Raw genomic sequence first — 25,460 nt, 5'->3', positions numbered from 1 at the left:
CCACTCACTGCAGCCTGTCTCCTGGGGCCTCTGGTCCTGCCCTGACCTTCCCCGGGATGCGAGGTCATCTGCCACCGTCCTCGGCGGCCATGGCAGCTTCCCTGCCAGGGCCACACAGTCCACACACGTCCCTGTCCCCCAGCGGGGACCCCTGGGGAAGAGCGGAGCCTCCCTGGCCTCACGTTCTTCACCTGTTATGGGCTGTCGGGAGGGTTGGAGGGGATTGTGCTGGAAAGCGCTTAGCCCGTTGCCTGGCACACACGCTCGTGGTAGGCGTCCCCTCTGGCGGAGCCTCCTCCTCGCCTGCTCCCAGCTTCGAGTGGTGCTGCACTAACCCCAGCTCCCGCGTGCCAGGCGCCCGATCTGTGCCTCCTGGGCGTCATCGCAGTGGCTCTGCCCCGAGACCTTGAGGTGGCTCAGTAACCTCGCGTCTCTTGTCTTGCATTCGAATTCTAAGAAGGCACAATTTTGCTCCATGCGCATGTGTTCCCTATTCCCCTAAATAATCACTGCAAAGTGCGCCCAGTGCAGCAGGGTCGCCAGTGACGAGCAAGTCTCCCCACCCCGCTGTCGGGCCCTTCCCAGAGCAGCCATTGTGCCAGTTTCTTTTCCTTCTGCGATATTTGTTCCTGCAGTTTCTCCCCCAGGTCTTTTTGTCAAATGGAGCCGACTTCCCCTGTTTGTATTCTGGCCTGCCCCTGCATTTTCACTCCCAGATGCTGGCTCAGGACCGAGGGTGCTTCCTCGTAACGTGCCGTGGCGTGCACGTGTTCCCGCCATGGCCATCCGAGCCCTTCCAGTCTATCCCTCCTCCAAACAGGGCTGTGCACACTGGGGACATCTCTGGAGGGGGGCTCGGGGCTCTGAGATGTGTGCCCTGCCCGAGAGCGTGCGCCTCTTTACACCCGCACCCCCATGTCTGATGGCACCCCGGTTTCCTCACGTGCTGGCTGCGTGGACAGGCTGCTGTCTGACGCTTCGACCTTTGTCAGTCAGATGGGTGCCAAATGGCCCTCACTGTGGCCCTGATTTTAGTATGAGTGAAGTGGAGCGTCTTTGTGCTTGTTGAAAGCCATCTGGGCTTCCTTTTCTGAGAGCTGTCTATTCATGATATTTTTACTTTTCCTGAGAAGGGGAGACTGAGGCACAGGCTGGAAATGCCACAGCAAGTAAGTGGCAGATCCAGGACTCGAACCCAGGCCCACTTGGCTCCATTCTGGAGCTCTTAACCTGTGGGCCGCAGTGGAGGCTGAGGGCACGGGCTCTGGAGCCAGCTTGGCCATTGCTAGCTGTGTGAGCCCAGACAAGTCACTTCATCTCTCTGTGCCTGGGTGTCCTCATCTGTCAAGTGGGAATGATAATGGTACCTCCTCTTAGGGTGGTTTTGAGGATATAAACGCATAGTAAGTGCTCCAAGACTGTGAGCTGCTGGTGTTGGTCCTCAGAGGATTACTCTGTTCTGAGTATGAACAGGTGCTGTTCTGCGTGCTCTCTGTGAACTGACTGATTGGATCCTCCCAGACCCCCAGGGTGTGGGTGTTACTATTATTCCCCATTCTTAGGGGAGGAAATTGAGAGCCTGGGAGACTTGCCTGGAGTCACAGAGCCAGCAGGGCTGGGATTCGGCCCCAGGCGGCGGCTGCCAGTCTGGCTCCTAACCACCATGGCACCCTACCTGCCACCCCCGTAACTGGGGGTGTGGCGGGCTCTCCCTCCCCAGGCCCCTCTGTTGTGTCTTCATTGCAGGCAGGCTGCACAGCTTTGGAGGGGAGCACCTTGACAGGTGGGGGCGCTGGGAGGGTCCCCCATGGAGCACCTCCCTGCTTCCCCTGCCAGGTGCCAGGCTGGCCCTGGAAGCTCCTGATAAAGCGGCATTGTGCTGCGGTTTTGGCAGCTTCCCCAGGCTAGTTTCAGCCACGCCCGCACAACGGGAAGCGCCTGCCCTCCTGGGCCTCCCCCCCTCCCTCCCCGCCCTCCTGCGCTCCCCTCCACGGCCAGTGCTGGGAATGCGGAGAAGGGAGGACATTGCGGGAGGGCAGGGCTCTTCCCTAGATGGTCCCCCACCTAAGGACCGCCTAGGCAGTCCTGTCCCCTCTCTCCCTAGGGACCCCTCCTGTGCTGCCCACAGCGGTTTCCCGGCCCCGTCCTCCCTTCCCCCACGTCTTCCACAGCAGCCTGGCCCCAGATTATTTGACTCTGAAATGCCGTGTGTGCGTGTGTGTGTGTGTGTGTGTGTGCGTGTGTGTGTGATGTATATATATATATTTATGTGCATTTATAATTCCGCTTCCTTGTAAACCTTTAATGATCGGGAAGTGTAATGTGCCTACAGAAAGTGCCAAGTGCGCGTGTCAGTAGAGCCGATGATTGTGAGTGCACGGATGCTTCACCACACTCAGGTGAGGACAGAGGACCAGCACCCTAGATGCCCCCCATCGCCCTCCTGATCACGACCCCAGTAGCGATCACTCCCTTGACCTTGGGGGTCACCGTGTCCCTGCTTTTCCGGAGAGTTTTTACCAGGTGCGCATCCATGAATTGTGGAACTCCACCTCGCCTGCTTCTGTGCTTCACATCTGTGGAGTCCCTGGCGTGTCCCCACGTGTCTGCCTTCTATCATCCCTAGTCTGCGGGCTCCCTCCCTGTGGGCACTCGTGTTAGTTCTCCATTCGCCCTCATTGCTGGCTGGTGTTCTGTTGTGTGAACAAACTACAACTTAGTTCTCCGTCTCCTGCTGGGCGTGTGTGAGTGTCCTCTTTGAAGCGTCCACTGGGCGTGTGTGCACGCGCTGCTGAGGGGCACACATCCAGTGCATTGTTCGGTCAGAGGGTCGGATATTCCTCACCTTCAGTAGACGCTGTAGACACTGCCACGCAGCCTCCCGGCGTGGTGCACCTGTGTCCATGCCCAGCAGCTGCCCCACATCCTCACCAGCACTTGGTCTGTCAGACTTTTTAATTGACGTTGGAGCATCTTATAATCTGTTCTGTAAAAGTAGCGCGCGTGCTTGTTGTCATGGAGACGAGACCCCTGTTGCTTTCTCCTCTCCGCGTTCCTGTCCACACCGGCTCTTACCCATCCACCAGTGGGAGTCCGGGGCTCGTGCTGTGATCAGCCCTGTGCTGGGGCTGTGGGACCCAGAGGTGAGCACAGCGGGCGGCCCTCTCCGAGCTCAGTCTGGGGGACACAGGCCTCGACCAGAGAGCCACACGGAGACAGGTAAAATAGGCCAGACTCCCGAGCCCCCATCTTCCCCTGGTGACCCTGTCTCGTTGATGGCACCCCATCCATCCTCTCCATCGTCTCTCCACTCGTCTTCTTCCTCTGTATCTGTGATGTCGGGAGAGCCTGTTGCTCTGCCTTCAGAAAAGAACCTGGCGCCTCCCACTCTTCCTCCTCGTCACCCTAGTTCAGGCCACCCTCATCTCCTGCCTGGACCATTTTGGCAGCCTCCTACTCTCCCCTCCCCCACTGCCCCCCCACAGTCTGCCCCCACATGAAGCCAGAGGGAGCCTGGTCCAGATCGCATCCCTGCCCACTGTGGACCCTCCCGTGGCCTCATCTCTCTCAGGAAAAGCCTCCAAGGCCTCACAAGATCCTGGCCGGCTTTCCTGGCAGCCTTCACTTCTCTCCTGCGGCACTGTTCTGGAACATTCCAAGCTGGGTCCTGCCTCAGGGCCTTTGTTCATGCTGCTCCCTCTGTGACCTGTCGCTTTCTCTTCCTACCTTCCCCTGCTTGATTTTTTTTGTAGCCTCATCATTGGTACTTACATTACATCATGATTTATTGTCCTCCCCACCCGCCACAACTTGGCTTCATAGTGGTGGGGGGCTCACTGTGTCCCTTGCTAGATCCTCAGCTTGATGTCTGCTAGTCACTCAATAAACGCTGGTGGACTGGGTGAATGAATGAACGAATGGGCTGTAATAAGCTGTGAGTGTCGTTGCCAGAGCGTGTGACGGGGGCTCTGCCCTGGGTGAGCAGTACAGGGCAGGCTTTCCAGAGGAGGAAGTGCTGCTTGCGGGGTGGGCAGAGTTAGCTACGGGAGGAGGCGGGCACGGGTGCTCGTGGCTGAGGGAGCTGCCTGTGCACAGGTCCCAGGCGGGAGGGCGCGAGGGCCTTTGAGGAACTGAGGGGAGACGGACACCAGTGTCCGTTCTCCGGTGGGTCTGGATTGGAATCATGACAGCCCCTTGGGCCTCTGCATGTCATTTTCTTCTTCTCTAGAATTGAGGCAGCTTGGGGTGTTCTGGGGCCCCTCTGAGGTTCTGCTCCTAACAGACTTTTCCCGGGGCCTGCCATATAAATGTGAATGTGGTTGTTTTAGTTCTTCTCCCACAAATACTCTGGAGTGCTGGTCCGTCGTGGCCTGCGTGGACATCGTGGTGGGTGGATAAGCAGACCCGGTTGCTCCCCATCTGGAGCCTGTCTCGTGATTCTCAGCCTTCTGGGGCACCCCGCCCGGAGGCGGGAGAAGGCCTGCCGTGACCTTGGGCCTGGGGAGTCCTTATTCCCTCGGCTGATTAACAGGGAAACTAAGGGAGGGTTTGCGCCTGCCTGGCCCAGTTCCTGCGAGGCCCTCCCCTGGTCCTGCCCAGTCCTTCTGGAATCCCAGGGGATGGCCATGCCCACTCAACCCATTTCACAGAGGAGGGGCGGTGCTCTTTTGCATGTCCCGGGTGGCCAGTCAGGTGGAGCCGCATTTCACCTGTTTCTCCAACATCTGAACAGTATCCAGCTCCGCTCCTGTGAAGAGCCCACTCAGGTCACTTCCCTTTTTTCCATTGGGCGGCCTGCATTTTTATTTTTGCTTCTTTGAGTTAAATCCTAGATTGTTTGTATCTGAGATGATACCCTATCTCCTCCCAATCTGCGGCTTCCCTTTTCACTTTTTCTTGTGTCTTTTGATGAACAGAAGCACTTCATTTCAGCGTAGTCACATTTATCGCTCATTTCCTGTATAGTTTTATAGTGCTGCTCCTCTCATTGGGTCTTGATTTGTTCTGGAATTGTGTGTGTATGATGTGAGGTGGGCATCCACTCTCATGTTTTCCGCCGGGGCCCCCAATCACCCAAATACCATTTCTTAAATCAGACTGGCTTCTCTGCCTGCCACCGTTATCTAAGTCCCGTCTCTGCGTAAGCGGGTCTGTTCCTGGGTGCTCTCTTCCTTTCTCTCTCTCTTTGTTGATTCTCGCATCAGCACCACACGGTCCGAATGTCTGTAGTTTATAATAAGTCTTGATCATGGGCTGAACACACCCTCCCACTTGTTCTTCTTAAGAGTGTCGGCCATTCTTGGCTTTTTGTAATTCCACTTAAATGTTAGAGAAGCCTCTGTCACCATGCGGCCACGGCATTGGGTCTCCCAGTCCATGAACGTGGCGTGTCTCTCCCTTTATTCATGTCTCCTCTGATGGCTCTCAGGAAAGTGTCCTACTTGCCAGCAGGGGCCTTGCCCACCTCTTGCTGGATTTGTTCCTCGGTCCTTCGTGATGTGGCAGGAAGCCTGTGCCCCCCACCACGAGGCGCCTTGCTCCCTGGGTTTGGCCTGGCGGGGTGAGGCTCAGCGCAGCAGCAGCAGGGCCCACCCCCCCATTCCCTGCTTCCTCTCTGGCACTGCCCTGGGCCTTGGCTCGGGGCGGGCAGGGCGCCTGGAGAGGAGGTTGTAATTTTCCTGAATGATTTCAAGGGCTAATTAAAGGTTTTCCTTGACTAATCAGCTCACGGTTTAATTATCAGGGCAGAGGCTCAGGGATGCGGGAAGCAGCTCTGGTGAGGTCTCTCCTTACAGCGTAGCAGGAAGGAGCCAGGGCCCAGCCCTTCCCCGTGGGGGTGGCAGGATCTGGGGGTACCTCGGCCCCCGCAGTGGGCCAGCTGGGGCTCTCCATCCCTGTGGGAGAACAGAAGTGGAGGGCAGCAGATGCGGTTGAGGTCAGAGTGGGTCCCTTCCCTGCTTTTGAAATCTCGCGTGGCTCCCACTGCCCAGGGAGGGGCCGGGACTCAGTGCCTCCTGGTCCAGGCCTGCCCCCTCTGCTTGCCTGCAGCCCTGCTGGCCTTTGTGTAGTGCTCCCACTTCATGTGTTCTTTGGCGCTTGGCCTGAAGGTCACTGCCTCTGGGAAGCCTTCTTAGGCCCCACACCCCCCACCCGCCAGAGCAGGTCCAGAGCGGGTGATAAGTGCTGCCCACCCCTTGCCGGCTGTCAGGATCACTCGTCACCACTGATAAGTGCTTCATGAGGGGGACACCTGGGCTGCGCCCTGTGGTCCAGCATTTGAGTTGGGGGGGACCCAAGAGGAGAAGGGGTTCAGACCCAGAGAACTGAGTGATGGTTGAGGCCTTCCCAGAGGAGGCGGCTGTCTGGACACAGAGAATGGGCTCCTGGGAGCTTGTGAAGGGGGAGGGGACCGGAGCTGGCCGTGCCAGGCCTGGCTTCATTCCTCGCATTCCTCAGCAGGCCCCAGACTCCCAGTGGCCCAAGGTGGGGGAGGGTGGACAGGCCAAGAGGGGCCTCCTGGGCACTGCCCTGCCCTCTCCACCCCACCCCTCCCTCGCCCTCCCCCCGCCTCATCAGTCTGTCTCACTTTACACCCCCTCCCCCAGGACTCAGGGGTGGGGGACACCCCCCCATCCCGTGCTCACCCCCGGCTGCACAGTAGAGTCACCTGGTGGGGGCGTCCATGCAGGGGCCCAAGCCAGACCTTTGAGTCCGAATATCTGGCTCTAGGGCCTGACATTGGGTTTTTTTTTAACTCCCTGGCTGACTTGAGTGGGATTCTGAGCTAGGACGAAAGCTACTGGCCTACAGAAACGATGGCAAATGTACTCGCTGTTGTGATGTTCAGGGCACTGTTCTAGGCTTCTGACGTGGCAGGATTAAGTCATGTCACCCCACAGCCACACTCACTCTGGGAAGATGTGACTAGCGTTCCCGTGTTACAGACGAGGCAGCCGAGGCCCGGGAAAGGCCCCTGTCTGGGTGGCTCTCTGTCTGTCTCCCCACCTCCACGCTGCTCCTCTCTTTCTCTCCGTGTCTCTGCCTCTTGTCTCTCTCCCTCCTTCCCACCTTCCATTTCTGCTTCCCTCCTGCCCTGGCAGGAGCTTCCCAGGCCTCCCTGTTTAGAGCCAGGATCCCACGAAGCCACAGAGGGGAGACGGTTTCTATAGGCCCAGGACAAGGATGGGCAGGATGCTTCTGGCCCCCGGTGTGGGGGGAACGTGGGGGACACACATCCCACTGACGGTCGAGGGTACTGGACTGACTCTGCAACCTTGCAGGGAGCGCTATCCAGGGGGCCAGACCCTGACAGATCCTGTGACCCCAGACCCCTCCGTGGCCCAAGAATCTGGTGGTGACGTCTGTTGCCAGTTACCATTCCAGGCTCCCGTGGGGTGGCCAGTGGTTTCATTTCAGCAAAAGTTTATTTTTTATTTTTTTTTTAAGATTTATTTATTTATTTTACCCCCAAAGCCCCAGTAGATAGTTGTATGTCATAGCTGCACATCCTTCTAGTTGCTGTATGTGGGACGCGGCCTCAGCATGGCCAGAGAAGCGGTGCGTCGAGAAGCGGTGCGTCGAGAAGCGGTGCGTCGGTGCACGCCCGGGATCCGAACCCCCAGCCGCCAGCAGTGGAGCGCGCGCACTTAACCGCTAAGCCGCGGGGCCGGCCCCTCAGCAGAAGTTTATACTAAGATGTGATGATTGCATTGCAGGACCCTTGATTGTTTGATGGGAATGAGGGGAACGAGAGTCCAGTGCTCCCGTGCGTCCCCGCCCACCGAGGGCTCCCCGGCCTCCTCTCCCCACCCCTCCGGGTAAGGGCTGGGGTGCCCAGCTCCCCCTTGGGCCTCCCCCAGCTCAGCAAAGCTTCCTCTGTGGCCTCGGGCTAGGCGCTGAGCCCCCCAGAGCTCTGTGCTGGTCCCCTCATCTGGAGCAGGGGGAGAAGGGTTCTTGCTGGGAGGATGAAGTGAGTCAGCCTGTGTGTGACACCCAGCGCAGGGCTGCCATCACCGTGTCATTAGTCATTAGGGTTACTGTTGCCGCGATTACCGGGATAGTTATTAGAGGCAGGGGTGTGCTTGGATTTAGTAATTCAGATTTACGGGGCGAGCGATCCATGATTCTTTGCTGTTTTGATTAGCTCACATTTCCTTTTGTAAAAGGTTTAGAACCTTTGTATGATGGCAATGTTCACACGTGCTCAGAAGGATGGTTGGATGCCCTCCCCATGTCCCTGTCCCTGGCTTCCGCAGGTACCAGCCACGACCAGGCTTTGTCATCTGAACCCTCCCCCCGATGATTTCAAAGCAATTCCCCAGCGTCATATTCTTTTTTTTTTTTTTTTTTGTGAGGAAGATCAGCCCTGAGCTAACATCCATGCTAATCCTCCTCTTTTTGCTGAGGAAGACAGGCCCTGGGCTAACATCCATGCCCACCTTCCTCCACTTTATATGGGACACCGCCACAGCATGGCCTGACAAGCAGTGCCTTGGTGTGCGCCTGGGATCCGAACCCGAGCCGCCAGCAGCAGAGCGTGTGCACTTAACCGCTATGCCACGGGGCTGGCCACCCCAGCGTCATATTCTTTAGCCATAAATATTTCAGATTTTTCTCCTATAGGAGATAAGGAGTCTTAAAAAAAAAACCCACAGACCATTGTCTCAGGAAGAAAGGAACCAGTAATTCCTTCATAGCCTCCCCTTTCCCCAGCTGTCTTATCATCCTTTTTCCAATTTGCTTGTTTGATTTGGATCCAGACAGGGTCCCCGCTCTGCGCGGGGTTGATAACGCTCAAGTCTTCTGTCGGCTGTCGGGTTCCCCGTCAGCTCTCCTGTGCTCGTGGTTTGGGTTGTTTATCTGTCAAAGACCCTGGCCCTCTGTCCTCTAGTGTTTTCCAGTCTGGCTCTGGCGGACGCATCCTTGTGGTGTCATTTAACGTGTTCCTTTGTCCCCTGTGCTTCCTGTAAGTTGAGACTTAGGTCTAGAAGCTCGATTATGTTCAGGTTCAGTTTTTTTCATAGGTGGTGCTATATGTGAACATGATGTCAACGTTAGTGTCTGGGGGATTTTTTAAATAAATTTAATTTAATTAAAAAAAATAGAGGGTAGATTGGGAAAAAAATTGTTCAGTCGCTCCTAGGAAGGCTGGTACCCAGATGCAGCAGAAATGGGGCAGGAGGGACTTGCAGGACTGAGGCTTGGGAACAACTGGGGCCTGGGAGCAAAGGGCTGTGTTAGCCTCCAGCGAACCGTGTCCTAAGTGCACAGCTTTGGGCTCCTGCTTTGCTAGGACCGTAGGCCCCACCTGAGAGCCGTCCCCGACCCGCACCCCAATCCTCGACTCTGCCCGCTTCAGCCTGGCCTGGTGGTTAAGCTGTAGGGACAGAGCTGGACTCCTGCCCCGGCCCTGCCCTTGGCCAGCTGGGCCCCCCGGGAGGCTTTCCCATCCCCACCTGCTTCCTGCTCGGTAACAGGGGCGGGTGGGGGGCGGGTGGGACTGCACGTCCCTTGAAGGGCTGTGGTCAGGACTCAGCGACCCGCAGGAGAGGGTGGGGTGCACGGCTGTGCTCTGGAGCTGCTGTTCTTCTGCATTCAGTCGACCTCTGACCTCAGCTGCTGCTCTCCCTGCCCGCCGGCCCTCACTCCCTGCCACGCTGGCTCCTCGCACCTCCTGGAATGTCCCAGGCGGGCTCCAGGCCTTGGTGGAGTGGCCATTCGTCCCTAGATCCCCACGAGGTTCCCTCCCTTCCCACTGGTCTTGGTCAGATGCCACCTGCTCTGAGACCTCCCTGGCTGCTCTCTGTCCCCTCTCCCACTTGTCATATACTTCTTTGTTGACTTGCGTATCGTCTTGTCTCCCCCACTGGGATGTCAGTTCCAGGAAGGAGGGCCTATCTTATTCACTGCTGTGTCCTAGAGCCTGGCACGCACAGAGTGTGTAATAATTGTTGAGTGTGTGAACGAATGAGAGAATGAACATAGTTAGGTGGCTGGACTTTGGCCTGTGGCTGGACTTTGGCCTGCGTCCGACCTGCTGTGGAATCCTGGCTCTCATACACGCTGTGTGACCTTGGGCTGGCACCTCCCCTCTCTGAGCCTCACTTTCTTCCTCTGCAACATGGGGGCATTCACAGCACACCGCTCACTGCCTTGTTTTGCACTGGCCTGGTGCCCACACATAACCCTTTGTAGCTGGCCTCCCTGGCATCCCGTGTGTCCAACGCAGGGCACAGATGAGCCAGCAGGGCTGGCCCTGCTGTGGGGACTCTCTACCAGATCACCTCCTTCCACTCTGTGTGGCTTGCTGTGGTGCCCCAGGCAGGGGCGCCGTGGGTGGGTATGTTCCCGCTGCCAGAAAGGCTCCCTGGAGGTGTGAGTCCCGCAGGACACGAGAGTGCCCGGGACGTGGAGAGACCCGGGCTTGTGGCCGAGTCTAGGGGCTCTGGCGCTGGCTGCTTCCAGGCCTGTCTTCCTCACAGGAAGCAGGCAGGGAGCTGCCAGGGGCCGCGGAGGACCGCTACTCTGATTGCGCTCGCACTTCCAGCCTTTGCACAGAGAAGGAGATTGTCTGCAGGCACACGCACGTCTAGAGGAAGCTTCCAGATATCAGAACTGCTATCGCTGGTGTTTCCTGCACGGGAGTAAAGTATGACGTGCGCAGGAGAGTGCCTAAGACCTCCGTGTTCAGTTTAATGAATAGTGATAAAGCAAACACCCACCAAACGACCACGCAGATCAAGAAGACGGGCATTGTCGGCGCCCGAAAAGCCCCCTCCTTCACTTTCTAGCCCTTTGTAGATAGTGCTCTTTCTAGCGTTATCAAATAACTTCAACCCTCTTTTTTAAATTATTGTCTCTTTTTTGGTGAATGATGGAAGATTTCACGTGCCTGCAAGAGAATGGGGAATTGCCTGATAACGCCCTTGGGCTGGCTGTCCAGCTGAGAGAGAATGCGCCCTTGCATGGTGAGAGCCGGGGGTCCCTCCGCAGGTCCCCGGGGCTCTCTGCCATCCCCCGTCGCTTCCCTGAATAGGATCCCGTGCTGTCACGGGTTTGTGAACTGCGTGAACAGTACCAGGCTGCCAGCTCTTGGCTGCAGCTCGCTCTCAATATTTCGCTCTCACGATTTCTGCAGGGGGAGAAATGAAGCCCCATGCTGAGAGGAATGCCCCGCAGCATGGGTCAGAGGCCCCGCCCCCCACAACCAGATGAGAGCGGCCCTGCCCTGGTGGAGCCTCGGGGTGCTCGGCTCCTCTCGCCCCAGGCCCGCAGCCCCCTGCTCCAGCCGCGTTGAACCACTGCCTCAGGTGGAAGTGGGCGTTTCCTGTCCACGGAGGGCACTGCTGCCTTCCCAGGTCGCCAGGTGGGATTCAGTTATAGGCCCTTGACGTGTATGGGACCCTCCCTGAGCCCCTGTAAGGTATGCAGGGGGCTCTGTACCATCCCAGTCTGTCTGTGCCACGGAGCAGCCTTCCCTGGAGAAGGGTGGGACCCCCGTCCACGTGGGAGTGCACTGGGGGCTGGGGGCAGGAGGGTCACTGCACTTTCCCTGCCCCCTCTGCCCCGGCGCACTCCCTGAGGGCCCTGTTAGCCAGGCTTATCCAGCCTTTCATGGCGAGGCCCTCTGGGTGGAGATTGCTCTCCAAGGCTCTGAATCTGGCAGGCTGAGTTTGCCACCCGGCTCTGCTACCTGCTGGCTGGGTGACCTTGGGCACGGGGTGCTACTCCCCCCATCGGCCTCAGTGTCCCCATTTGTAAAATGGGGTTGTATAAAGGTTACTTCATCCACGTAACATACTCAAAGGAGAGCTGCACATGGAAGCCTCTTAGTGCTAGCTGTGAGTATTATTGCCCTTACTGCCATTCCCTCGTGCATTTTGTAGATTTTCACTGTGTACCTCCTCTGAGTCCAGCCCTGTGCAGGCTGATGCCTGGGACAGGCTGGTGACATGTCAGCCCGAGGCCCTGCCCTCATGGAACTTGTGGTCCAGTAAGGGAGACAGACACAACACCAGGCAGTGACAGCCCAGAGCGACTGTCGGGAAAGCACAGGCCAGATGTCACAGCTGTGGTGGGAGAAGCCCAGAGGTCTGTGGGAGGCCCTGGCTTCAGCCTAGGAAATCAGGGAAAGCTTCCTGGAAGAGGAGACATCTAAGCACTTGCAGTTGTAAGAAGTGACAGAGAGAGCCCCTGTACCCTTTACCCGGTCTCCCCACTGGTGACATCTTGCAAAACTATAGTTAGTACAAGACCGCAACCAGGATGTTGACATTGACATTGATACAGTCAAGATACAGAACATTCCATCACAAGGATCCCACCTGATGCCTTTTTATAGCCACTTCCCCTCCCTGGCCCATCCCTAACTCCTGGCAACCACTCATCTATCTGTTCCCCATTTTTATAATTCTGTCATTTCAAGAATGTTATGTAGATGGAATCATACCATGTGTGACTTTCTGGGGTTGGCTTTTTTCCACTCAGCATAATTCTCTGGAGATTCATCCAGGTTGTTGCCAGTATCAATAGTTCATTCCTGGGGCCGGCCCCGTGGCTTAGCGGTTAAGTGCACGCGCTCCGCTGCTGGCGGCCCGGGTTCGGATCCCGGGCGCGCACCCACGCACCACTTCTCCGGCCATGCTGAGGCCGCGTCCCACGTACAGCAACTAGAAGGATGTGCAGCTATGACATAAAACTCTCTACTGGGGCTTTGGGGGAAAAATAAATAAATAAATAAATAAATATAAAAAATTAGTTCATTCCTTTTTATTGCTGAATAGTATTCCATGTATGGATGTACCACAGTTTGTTTAACCATTCACCACATTGAAGGACATCTGGGTTGTTTCTACTTTTTGGCTGTTAGAAATAAAGCTGCCATAAACAGTCACATACAGGTTTCTGTGAGAAGATAAATTTCTGTTTGCCTGGGACAAATATCCAGAAGTGCAGTTGCTTGTCAGTATGGCTGCTGCATGTTTAAAGAAACTGCCAAACTGCTTTCCAGAGTGGCTGGACCATTTTGCATTCCCCCAGCAGTGTATGAGAGATCCACTTTCTCTGCATCCTCACCAGCATGTGGTGGTGTCACAATTTTTTGTTTTAGCTGTTCTAATAGGCGTGTAGTGATAACTCAGTGTGGCTTTAATTTGCGTTTCTCTAATGGCTAATGACGGTGACTATCCTTTCATGTGCCTGTCTGCCATCTGTGCATCCTCTTTGGCGAAATGTCATGTCTTCTGCCCATTTTCTAATTGGATTGTTTGATTTTTTTTTACTGTTGCATTTTGAGAGTTCTTTATCTCTTTTATATAGTAGTTCTTTGTCAGATATGCGGTTTGCAAATATTTTCTCCCAATCTGTAGCTTTTTATCCTCTTCACATGGACTTTTGCAGAGCAAAAGGTTTTAATTTTGTTGAGGTACAATATTAAATTTTCCTTTTATGAGTCGTGCTTTTGGTATCAAATCTAAGAACTCTGTGCCTAGCCCTAGATCCCAAAGATTTGTTTGTTTGTTTTCTAAAAGTTTTATAGTTTTACATTTTACATTTAAGCCTGTGATCTGTGTTATGAGTTAATGTGTGTGCAAAGTGAGGTTTAGATCAAGGTTCATTTTTTTTGCATATGGGTGTCCGCTTGTTCCAGCACCATTTGTTGAAAATGCTGTCTCTCCTCTGTTGAATTTGCTTATGCTTCTTTGTCAAAAATAAATTGCCACAATGAGATACCACTCCACACCTACCAGGATGGCTGTTGTCAAAAAAATGGAAAATAACAAGTATTGGTGAGGAGGTAGAGAAATTGGAACCCTCGTACATTGCTGGTGGGAATGTAAAGTGGTGCAGCCGCTGTGGAAAACAGTTTGGTAGTTTCTCAAAAGGTTAAATGTAGAACCGCCTTATGACCCAGCAATTCTGCTCCTAAGGGGACATCCAAAAGAATTGAAAGCAGAGACTTGAACAGATGTTTGCACATCAGTGTTCATAGTTGTATTAGTCACGATAGCCAAAAGGTGGAAACAACCCATGTATCTATCAACAGATGAATGGATAAGCAAACGTGTATATACACACAATGGAATATTATTCAGCCATAAAAAGGATGGAAATCTTGATATATGCTACAATATGGATGCACCTTGAAAACGTTATGCTTAGTGAAATAAGCCAGACATAGGAGAAATATTGTAAGATTCCACTGACGTGAGGCGCCTAGAATGGGCAAACTCATAGAGACCGGAAGTAAAGTGGAGGGTACCAGGGGCTGGGGGAGGGGGAATGGGGACCTATGGTTGAATGGGTGCAGGGTGTTTTTTGGGAATGATGAAAAAGTTTTGGGTATCAACAGTGATGGTGGTTACACATTGTATATGTATTCAGTGCCACTGAATTATACACTTTACAAATGGTAAAAATGGTAAGTATTATATATATTTTACCACGAGGAAAAAATCGATGTTTTAAAAACCTGTTGGGTGTAGGCTGTGTTGGAGTCTCTGTTTTGTTCACTGATCCGTGTGTCTGTCCACAGTCTCGATTGCTGTAGCCGTGTAGCAGGCCTGAACATCGGGGAGAGGGGGTCCTCCCACTTATCCATCTCTTTCAGAATTGAGCTGTTCTGGGGCCTGGGGCCCGGCATTGTGGGCTCCTCTTGGGCTCCTTGTGTGAAGACGGCGCTGCGTTTGCCTTGGCCCCAGCCTCGTCCTCAGCCCCCGTATCTGACTCATACCACGTGATGCTTTTTCTGGGCAGACGTAGCTCCGGTCTGTCCTGCCCTCTCTGTGTCCGGCCATCCGGGGTGCCTTCATCGGTTCCTGGAGCAGTGCTCTGGTCTTGTCTCTTGTCCCCACACCCACTCAGGCCCCCTTGTCCCGTCCTCCACAGACCAGGCAGCCAGAGGTACCTCTTCCACGTGCAGGCCCGTCCTCATCTCCCCCGTCCCACCTCGGCTCCCCCGGCTCCCCCATGGCCTGGCTCCTGCCCCTGTCTGGCCTGGCTGCACCACACTCTCGTCCCTCCAGCCAGATTTCATTTGTGTGATCCTTGACTAGAAGCCCCAGAGGGCAGGGACCAGGCTGCACTGCCGCCCCAGCCTGGGTGCACGTGGTGGACAGGGAGTCGTGGATTGACAGAATCCATGACAGTGGGAAGGAAGCTGCATGCCGCTTGAGCTGATGATGGGGGAGGAGCGGGTGGGGAGATGAGGCGGGAGAGGTGGGAAGAGCTTGGGGACCCTGCGGAGGAGGTGGCTTTAGCTGTGCTACCCCCAGTAGGGTTTCAGCAGGAAAGGGACATGGGTTTTGCAAAGGAATCCCCGACCCCACAGAAAAATAGGAAAGGCTTTGAAGAGATGCTTAGCAGAAAAGGAATTCTGATGGCTTTTATAAATATGAAAGGATGCACATCCTAAGTGGAAAAATGCCAGTGAAAACTAGGCTGAGAGTGAGGGGCCAGACTCCCCTGTCTGATGAAGGTCAGAGTGTGACCACACCCTGGGCTGGGAGGCCAAGGGGCTGCCGGTGGGGCGGCCCTCACTCGGGGCAGCTTGGCACTGCAGAGCTTTGCCTGCAATTCCACTTCGAGGCATTTGGCCACAGACGCGCTGGCACACCTGTGAAGTGACAGCTGCAGGAGCAAAAGGCTGGAACCACCGGCCTGGCCCCTGGGGACTGGCTCTGGCATCACGGCCCTTGCGCGCAGCTGCTGACGTAGCGAGGCCGCTTTGCAGAGATGCAGGCATGCATGTGAGAGAGAGAGAATTTTTTCTTTAAAATCATAATTTAAAATTGTTGCATACATGCTAGAAAGTGCGTAAAGCATAAATGTATAGCATAACCAGTTACCATGAAGAGAGACCGCATGGCCCCCCTCCAGGTGAAGAAGCCTGGTTCCAGCCCCCAGAGCCCCTCCCCTGCTGCTGTGACAGTCTCTGCTTTTCTCTTTGGTTTTGCCACCTCTGTATGCGCCCCTAAGCAGCGTATTTCGTGTCGTCTGGTTTTGAACGTTTTCTAAACGAAGTCCTAGGATGTGTCATTTTGTATTTTGCTTCTCTTGAACATCAGTTTTGACGTGTGTCCGCGTGTGGCTGTGGGTCGTTAATCTCGCTGTTGTGTCCTCTTCCGTGGAGCCGGTAGATCTCAGGTCAGTGTCCGTCTGCGGCGGACAAGCGTTTGCCTGGTTTCCAGTCTCTGGCCGATTCAGGCTGTGCTGCGTCAGCCTTCCCCTGCCTGTCCGTGGGGCGCAGCTGCTCGGGTGTGTGCCCGGGAGAGCGCTGCCAGGTCCCGAGGCCGCGTCTTCTCCCCCACTGGCTGCTGCCTTCTCCTCCAGCGCAGGGGAGCCAAGGAGCGTTCTGGAGAAGAGCAAGGGCAGCATGGTGTGTGGTGTGCTGCATTTCTGGTATTTTTAAAAAACGTGTAAGCATGTGTGTGCGCACACACGCACGCATGCGTGGGCTCTCTCCAAAAGGAAACAGAAGCACCTGTAGTGGAGGTCGCCCCCAGGGCTGAGCTGGGGGAGGGCAGGAGGCGCCTTCCTGGCACCGCTTAACCTTGGTGTCGCTGGCTTTTGAACCGTGTGCCCGTGTTAGAGAGACAGAGCCCGAGACGGAGAGAAGGAGAGGAAAGGAAGGGGCAGACGGAGCCCAAAGGTGGGAGAGTGTGAGCAGTGGAGGGTGTGAGTGATGGTTTTATGAGGGTTCATTGGCTTAGTCTCTATTTTGGGGTGTTTTAAAAGTTTTATAGTAAAACAGAGGTCCGTTCCGGTATGAGAGGAGCTTAGACCGACCTCTCCTTGCCCGTGAGGCCTGTCCCCAGGCAGACCCCTTGTTTCCAGAGACTTCTGGAGGAGGGGTCCCCCCCCCAACCCCCGCCTGCCTCTCCCAGGCCCTCCCCCTGGACCTAGTTTCCCAGGCCGGCCAGAACTGCCCGGGCCTGACCTCCTCCCCCAGCAGAACCCAAACCAGCCTGTCCGGTTTGGGGAGCCCGCCCCACTTGGCTCCTCTCTGGGTGGCTGCCTGACAGGTGCTCCACCCCGGTGGGGGAGGGGGTGGCCTGGGATCGGGGACTTGTGGAGTCCCCTAGACCTGCCCCACTGGGGCCCTGGCATGGTGGGCAGGTGGGGGACAGGAGGCGTGTGGGTGAGATTTCCAGGCCCTGGGGCCAGTGCAGGCCTCCTGCTCCAAGTGGTAAAGTCCTTGGGGAGTTGGCTACTGTAGGAGCGGCTGCGGGCGCCAGAGCAGGGAGTGGGAAGGACAAGACGTCTCTGTCCACCTGCCCGCCTGGGCCACTCGCTCACTAGGCGCCTGCCCTGGGCCTGGCCACCTGTGCGAATCCGGTCCCTGCTGCTCACAGGATCCCCCCTCCAGTGGGGGAGCAGTCCTACTTGGGTGTCAGCCCCCAGGACAGGGAATTTTGTCTGGTTTGTCCACTGCTGAGTTCTCAGGGCCTCCAACAGGCCTGCCTGGGGTGTGCCAAGAGCTCAGCCAATGTGTGAACCGGCGGGGTAGACAGACGTGTCAGAGACAGTGACAGCCTGGAGGGGGCAACGCTGGGAGGGAGCCCAGAGGAGGGACCTGACCCAGCCTGGGGGTGAGGGAGGCTTCCTGCAGGAGGAGGTGCCTGAGGTAGGGCCCGAAGGGTGGACAGGAATGAAGCAGGCAGCCCCACCCCCTGTCCCCCGAGCCGGTCGTTGGGGGACAGACGGACAATCACGCAAGAACCAGTTTCACCTGGGGAGCTCTGGCCTGGGCCAGCCAAGGCTCTGCAGAGGAAGTGAGGTCTGAAGGGGGAGGAGGTGTGAGGCTGAGATGCGTGGTGCCGGCATAGCCCATTCTGGATTCCCCCTCTGAGCATCTGTTTCTTCTGTTCTGGAATGGGGGTTCTGAGCAAGCCAGCCTCATGCGCAGGCACTGGGACGGATGGCCTGCCCTCCCTGCTGGGTGCCTTGGGCAAGTCACTCAGCCTCTCTGGGCCTGTTTACTCCCTTGTAAAATGGTGTCCTGATAAAGTCCCTGTCCGTTTAGGGCAGTGGTGACGTAAAGCGACTTCATGCGTGTCCATGCTGAGAGCAGGGTCTGGCCCAGAGTAAGTTCTCCGGAAAGTTCAGCCACTTATGTTCTGAAGGGTTAGAGCATCCTGATCAGACAGATCCAGCGAGGCATTCCGAAGGCCCAGCCCTCCCCACCTTTCTCTCTCTCTGTTCCTGCCAGCCACATCCCCCAGCCCTGCTCCCACGCCTAGAGATGGCAACGTGGGGGTTCACCGTGATCTCCCCGCGTCCTGCCCCCTCCCTGGTTAGGCTGCAGGTCTCAGGTTTGTCCTAATGGGGGAGTGGGGTAGGCCCTCTCAGAGCTCCTACTGGGATCACAGCCTAGGCGTGGGAGAGAGGGCACTGCAGCCAGCCCCAGGTCTCCAGCCACCCTTCCATGTCACAGTCCACCCACCCCCCGCCCGGGCTGCCCCACCAGCCGCCCAGCCAGCGGCTCCCAGGCCCTCAGCCCCATGCTGTGTGGCCTCCCTGGCCCCAATCCCCTAGCCTGGCACGGGGAGTGAGATGGGAGTGTGCGTGTGCGTGTGCGTGTGGGGTATGACCCTGCTGAAGCAAGGGCTGTGGTTGGGGTCCCCTGCTCCTGTGTCCCTGCCCCTCCCTCTGCAGGGCGGTGTGGGCTGTGTGGCCCCGCCTCCCTCCAGCCCTCCGCCCTCCGCCCCGGAGGGCTGGAGCCACAGCTGAGCTCGACTCTTGCCAGGGCAGGGCCGCGTCACCGCCCGCTGCCAGGGAGGCTGGGGCGCACAGCCCGGCCGGCTCTCCTCGGTGGGTGCCCGCATCAAGGGCCCGGGGAGTGCCTTGGTCCCCGCTCCCTGCTCTGCCGGCTGGCAGCCTCTTGTCCGCTGGCCCGCCCCCTGAGGGTGGCCCGGGACCGAGGGAAGAGGATGGCCCAGGTGAGCTGGCCCGGGCCTCAGGCGGAGGGGAGGGGAGGGCAGTCCTGCCTCCTGGCCACCAGAGCCACTGGAGCCAGTGTAAGCAGTGTGCTCCAGGGGCCACACCTTGCTTGGGGCCGGGGCGGGGCACTGTGTTTCCGTGTGTCATGGTGACAGGTGTCTGTCTGCTGGGCCTTACACGTGTCTCTGCACGGGTCCCTGAGCATCCCAGTGGAGCACGTTCCTGGTTCTGGTGGGCGTGGGGGCGGTTCTCAGGGGTCTGCCTCACTGGTCACTCTGGTGACCCTGGAGGTGGCTGTGGGTGTGCCTGGGTCTGTCGGGGGTCTCATTACCTACTGTGTGTGGATCTGGGGTTGTGCGGATCTTGTGGTCTACCTCTGTGTCTCAGGGTGTACTCCTGGGCGTGTATGGGGTCCTGGGGTACACCTTTCTCAGTCAGTCTGGCAGTCATGGGGCGTCTGTGGGATCGTGTGTGTGCACACATGTGCCTCTGTTTCCAGGGGGTAGCTGAGATCTGTACAGTGTGTGTCATCGGTGTGTGTCTGTGGGTCTCTCTCTGGAGGTCCTGCATCTCTAGGGGTGTGGGGGTCTTTACAGTGTTTGTGGAGGGGGTCCTGGGTCTGTGGCTTCTTCAGGGACACAGCCGTGGGCTGTCCGATGGTCCTGGCCCTGCATTCTGCGAGCTTCCTCTGAGCTAGGCCCCTCTCTCAGCTGCTGCTCCCACATTCTCCCGCTGATGCCTCCCAGCTCCTCCGCACGCTCTGCGGGACCTGTGCTCCAGAGGCGGGAACGAGGCTCAGGGTGGGATCCCCCTTCCTGTCAGCTGCTGCCAGGGTGCCCAGGTGCTGTGGGGTTGGGGGGCTGCCGCCGTCTCTTGCTACTCGGGGTTTTCTGAGGGACCGCTGTGTGTGTTCCTGTGCGTCTCTGGTTATGTGGCTGGGTGTCCACGCGCTGTCCACGTCGTGGTCCCTGCAGACAGCCTGTGCACTGTGGAGTGTTGTCTCGTGCTTCTGTGTCTGGGGCTCTTGTGTATGTGTTACTGCATGTCGCTGTGCTCCTTGCTAGGTTTCAGATCCGTGCATGAGAGGGCAGTGTGTGTTGTGGGCTTGGTTGCTGTGTAGTGTGTCTCCCAGTGTCTGCATGTAGTCGTGTGTGTGTATGTGTGTGTGTCTGTCTGTCTGTCTAGCGGGCAGTTGCATGGCCTGGAGGGCTTGGGTTCCAGGGGACTTGGGGGTTCGGATCCTATTTTCTGCCTAGTACCCCCTCCCTCCCTCCCGCCCTGCCGCGGGGAGGAATGAATGAAGTCTACTCCGATTTCCCAGTCCCTCTGGGCTCACCCACACTCTCAGGTTTGCGTGGCCTCCATGCCCACCCTGGGCGCCTCTGGCGGGGAGCGACACCAACAGTGCCCTTTGTGTCGGGGCCCTGCTGTGCCGGCCAGGTGGGGAGGGGGCACCCGAGCCTGGGGAGCCGCCTGGCCTCCCCGGGGGCTCTGAGCAGTGGCCCGGCCCAGCTGGTAAAGGAAGCAGCATCTCTTCATTCAGCCACACACTCTGCACTGTGCCCTTCCCCGGGCTGAGGATGCAGCGTGGCTGAGATGGCCCCAGGCCCTGTCCTCTCCAGGGCTCCCAGTCCAGCAGGAGGGGCAGACTTCTCCTCAGACGGTGGCAGCCCATTGTGCTCCCCCGTCCCAGCCCCGGAGAAAGGAAGACTCAACAGACAATTTTCCTCTGGCCAGGAGAAGACTGGGCCCGACATCCTCTTTCATTTATTTGTTGCCTCCTTTATTCATTCATTCAGCAGCAGCAACAACAACGGCCGTAATAATAACAGCAATAACCTGTAATAAGGACCCGCTGGGCACCAGGCACTGTTCTAAATGCTTTGCAACATGTCATCTCATTCGATCATCCGGACATTCGCAGGAGACAGGGACTACTATTACCCCCAGTTTGCAGATGAGGCTGCTGAGGCCCAGAGAGGTTGAGTCACTTGCTCAGAGGCACACAGCTCGAAAGTGGTGGAGCTGGAGCCTGAGCCTGGGCAGTCTGCTCTTAGCCACCAGCTGCCTGCTGAGTCCTCGTCCTGGCAGAGTCTGTGCGAAGGCCTGGCCGGGGGAGGATGGCGCTGCGTCTGGCCGGAACGACCCCACGCCCTGCTGCCCAAGGCCAGGGTGAGCCCCGGCCCTGTGTGTTTTTATAAGATTTCACCCATAAATGGTAGGGACTCATGGATTTCCGGCAGCATCCCCTGCTGTATAATTTGTCTCTTGCCTGTAACTAAAATAGGCTGCCACTTCCTCAAATTTCCAGCCCGGGCCGCGTGGCTGGGTGGCCCTCCCCGTGGTGGGCAGGGCTGGGGTGGGCTCACAGTGGGGCCCCTCTTGTAATTGGAACACACACTGGGTTATTCACTCAGTCGCCAGGTTGCGTCTCCAAAGACTTGGGCCCTAGTTCCTTCTCGGGTGTCGGGGTCAGACTTCCAGGCAGTGTGGGACGGGCCTCGGGGACTCTGTCTGTCCTCTGGCCCCACCACCTCGCCTCCTCAGGTGGCATCACTGTTTGTTCCCACTGTGTGCCCGGCCCTGCTTTAGATGCAGGGACACAGCACGAACAAGACAGACAAGGCCCCTGCTCTCGGGGAGCCGATACTCCACTGGGGAAGGGAAGGAGGGGGCCTGACGGTAAGCAAGTGTATGTGTGGAGAGCTATAAAGCAGGGGCGCAGATTTTCTCAGGGGGTCAGGGAAGGCCTCTCTGAGGAGGTTTTATTTGCACTAAGATCCGAATATCAAAAAAGGGTGAGCCATGTGGCTCTGGGCAGCGGGAACAGTAGGTGCAAAGGTCCTGAGGCTGGAACAAGACTGACGTGTCCAAGACTAAAAGGAGGAGGCCAGCATTGGTTGGAGTGAAGTGCGGGGAGGCGATGAGTCCCGAGGTGGCAGGGCCTTGTTAGGTCACAGCGGCAGTGGAATTGTCTCTGCCCTTGCTCTTGTCCCGTAAACCTCTGGATCCGTTATCTGGAGTGGAGGCCCTGGCTGGGGCCGGGGCTGCTGGAAAGCAGGAGGCTGATGGGGCATCAAAAGGCCTTCTCTGTGGGTCAGAGTGGACGCATTTGTGATGGCCCTGGACGGCCCTGGGCAGTGACTTCCCTCTGGGCCTCAGTTTCCTGGTTTGGGAAACAGGAAGGAAGAGGACTCTCCACCCACCCACTCACCCAGGAACTGTTCAGAGGGTTCAGTGTGGCCTGGTCTGCAAGCCAGAGTCAGCGCTGGAAACGTGTGCACGTCCCCTCCATCCACTTGGCCACCGCGAAGGGGCGACCTCTAGGCGCTGGGACCCAGCCGTGACCAGCTGAGCCGTGGTTCCCGATCTGAGCGGCCAACTTAGCGGGAGACAACCATAGACGTGCTCGGAACTATCTGACACGTTAGGCGAGGCTGCAGGCCGGGAGAGGGTGGACCGAGTCCAGAATGTGCCAGGCGCTCGCTGGGGGCTCGGTGATGGGCAAGACCAGACCAGGCCCCCGCCCCCGCTCCAGCCGGTACGAGAGGTGGTGCGGGCCCTTGCAAGTCCTGCCCTCTCGACCTTACAGCATGCCCAGGACCTGCCCGTTTCTTCCGCCTCCACAGGCCCCACGTGGTCCCGTCCACCCTCGTCTCCTGCTGGACCGTCTCATCCTGCCCCTGAGTCTGTGCCCACAGGCGGCCGGAGGGAACCTGTGAACACCTGAGTTGGGCCCCATCCCTTCCTGCTCAGAACCTTCCCGTGGCTCCGTCTCACTCAGGTGGAAGCCCGCGTCCTCCCCGTGGCCCACAGGGGCCCACACGATCTGCCTCCTCTTCACCAGTCGGCCTCCTCTCTGCTCTGTGACCACATCCAGCATGTTCCCGCCTCAGGACATTTGCACCGGCTGTTCCCACTGCCTGGGCGCTCTTCCTCCAGGTACCCGCGTGGCTCCCTCTCCCCTCCCCACTCAGGTCCCTGCTCAAGTGTCACCTTCTCAGTGAGGCTCTCCCTGACCCATTCATTGAAAATTCCAACCCCCCCTACCCTCAACACTCCTGATCCCTGCCTTATTTCTCTCCTCAGCCTCATCATCTTACTTCCTCTGTTTTTCTGATCTCGTTTATTGGCTGTCTCCTTGCCCCTAGAATGTGAGCTCTGCCAAGGCTGGGGTGTTTCTGGCTGTTCTGGCCCTGGGCCTGGCAGGGATCAGCCCTCCGTGGCCATCAGTAATTGGGTGGGTGGGTGGGTGTAATGGGGTCGTTTGTGGGCAGAGTAGATGTTTGCCAAGGAGGGGGCTTGGGGACATGTCAGTTCCAGAGCTTGAGGCGGGGTCTGGGGACAGGTGCCTGAGGGTTCCTTGGAGGAAGCAGGCTCAGGGTGGGAGGCCTGAAGAGAGATTTGGGTGGGACGAGTGGGGGCTGTGCAGGTGGGCAGCAAAAGCTGAGCACAGCTGTGTTGGGGGGGGGGTGTGGGGCGGTAAGGGGGGCGGTGAGGAGCCTGCTGTGGGCCAGGTGGTAGGCCGGACTCCCCCTCCGTTGTCAGAGCACAGCCCAGGGAGGTAGGGGGTAAACTGAGGCAGGGAAGGGCTTCCGGGAGCTGGTAGGTAAAGATCCTGGCAGGAGCGTGAGTGGGAGCCGGTGGTGGAAGCATGGTGGGCAGGCTGGGGGTGGCGAGCGCTCCTTCACCTCCCCTTCCTGATTGCGGGTTTCCTTCTGCTGGGTGTGAAGGGATAGCTGTGCCCCTGCCACGTCCTCCACTCTGCCCCTGGGCCCCGCGTCTGGCTGGGTCAGCTCCCTCCTCTGTCCACTGCAGGGAGCAGCTCTATTCTGGGGGGCCGGGGCAGCAGGGGGCCGGACTTTTACACACACACACACACACACACACACACACACACACACACACACAGACACGCACGCACGGCTTTGTCACACAGATGGGTCTTTCTCTCGCCCTGGGCTGATTTCCTTGGTGGGGGGAGTTGGGGGGGGCAATTTTCTTCTCATGAGGGGTCAGAGGGTAGAACAAGTCGGTGCAAGAGGTGACTGGATAACGCGAGGCTTCTGCTAGGACAGATTGGAAACTGCCTGTCCCATGTGCTGAATAATTCAAAGGCTTTCTTTTTAATTGAAATCAACATTTTAGAGTAGGATGCAAAATGTGCCCGCGTGTTTGGATCAAACGCTGGGCTTCAGAGTTGTCTGTGCCCTGGCCAGTGGCCATGGGCTGCACGCGCTCCCCTATTCCATCTCTCTGGGGTTGCTGGTTCACCCCCTGCCTCTGGGTTCCCAGTGTTTCTCTGCCAGTTTCACAAGTCCTGCCCGGCCGTCTTGGCGTCTGAGCGGGGGTAGTGTAGCGGGTGCAGATGAATCGGTTCGCTCACCCGGTGTTCCTTGAGTGCCTGCTTGGGGCCGGGCAGTGTGGTAGGCACTGGGGTACGGGGGAGCAAGAGGGAGGCCCGGCCCTGCCCCTGTGGAGCTGGCGTTCTCGTGGGAGAGGACGACACTCAAGAATTACACACACACGGTGTATGTGTAAGTGCATTGAGGAAAAATACAGCCAGGAAAGGGGCATCGAGGGTGACAGGACAGGAACAGGGTCGTTCGAGCACAGGCAAGTGTGGAGGGAAAGAGGGAGGAGGGAGCCACGTGCAGATCAGCGAGAAGACGGTTCCAGCAGGTGGAGTGGACAGCCAGTGCAGAGGCCCTGAGGTGGGACGTGTCTGGGGTTTGAAGAACAGCGAGGAGGCCCGTGTGACTGGGGCGGAGTGAGCGAGGGGCGTGTGGGAGGGGAGGAGGGCAGAGAGGTGATGGGCAGACCGCACACGGCCCGTGGGCCACGGCGAGGAGTCTGGGGGCCAGCAAAGGGATTAAGGATGTCGACTCTGTAGCCGATTGGACCGTCTTCCAGGCCCAGCTCTGCCTGGTGACCTTAGCGAGAGATTTCACCTTTGTGTGCCTCAGTTTCCACACCTGCACGATGGGGATGAGAAGAGCTGTTCTGCTGAGGTCATGGGTGTCACTGAGCTTGGCGTTGGCATCTGCACAGGCGCGGGGTCCCCTCCTGGTGGTAGGGGGGGTAAGTCCTGGGGCGGAGCTTCCGGAAGCCGCCTGTGGTGGCAGGGACTGGTGTTTGGACATCTTCTCCGCTGCAGGGTGTCATGCCAGAGGCCTGTGGAAAAGGTGGGCGAGGAGCCACTTCGTGCTGCCTCCCGCTACCCCTGGGGGCAGAGCAGGTCAGGCCGGAGGTCGGGACCCTCAGCACCAGGAGAGGAAGAACAGTGTCTTGGTGCAGACAGAGAGGCTGGGGAGGGAGAGAGGAACCGAGGCCGGGGCCAGCCTTGGAGATGATGGTGGTGATAATAATAATGACAAAAGCAATATCAGTGCCGCAGCCCACCAGGACCGGGCAGGCCGGTAAGAGCCCAGACTTTGGTCCCCGACTGCCCGGGTTCAAATCCTGGGGACCCTGGACAAGGGGTTCCCCTCTCTGAGCCTCAGTCTCCCCACCTGTGAGTT

The 25,460-nt window shown here is 57.6% G+C and overlaps 1 protein-coding gene across 5 annotated transcripts in view; it reads left to right on the top strand.

The window, feature by feature from the left end:
* PAK4 (p21 (RAC1) activated kinase 4) overlaps positions 1-25,460 on the top strand; it is a 45,129-nt gene that overhangs the window by 5,024 nt on the left and 14,645 nt on the right. The window contains exons 1-2 of one of the 5 annotated variants that reach the window (XM_087421777.1): positions 18,786-18,938; positions 22,569-22,881. The exons of 2 other annotated variants lie outside the window; for them this stretch is intronic. The gene's annotated coding sequence lies outside the window, so the exon portion shown is untranslated. Of the gene's footprint in view, positions 1-18,785; positions 18,939-22,568; positions 22,882-25,460 lie in introns of those variants that run through there. 2 more of the 5 variants (XM_087421776.1, XM_087421779.1) reach the window with 2 other exon arrangements.

The sequence above is a fragment of the Ceratotherium simum genome, chromosome 33, assembly GCF_057802395.1.
Source record: "Ceratotherium simum simum isolate JZ-2026a chromosome 33, ASM5780239v1, whole genome shotgun sequence".
NCBI classification, from domain to species: Eukaryota; Metazoa; Chordata; class Mammalia; order Perissodactyla; family Rhinocerotidae; genus Ceratotherium; species Ceratotherium simum.
Note: the sequence above shows the minus strand (reverse complement) of the source record. Positions and strands in the feature narration are given on the sequence as shown.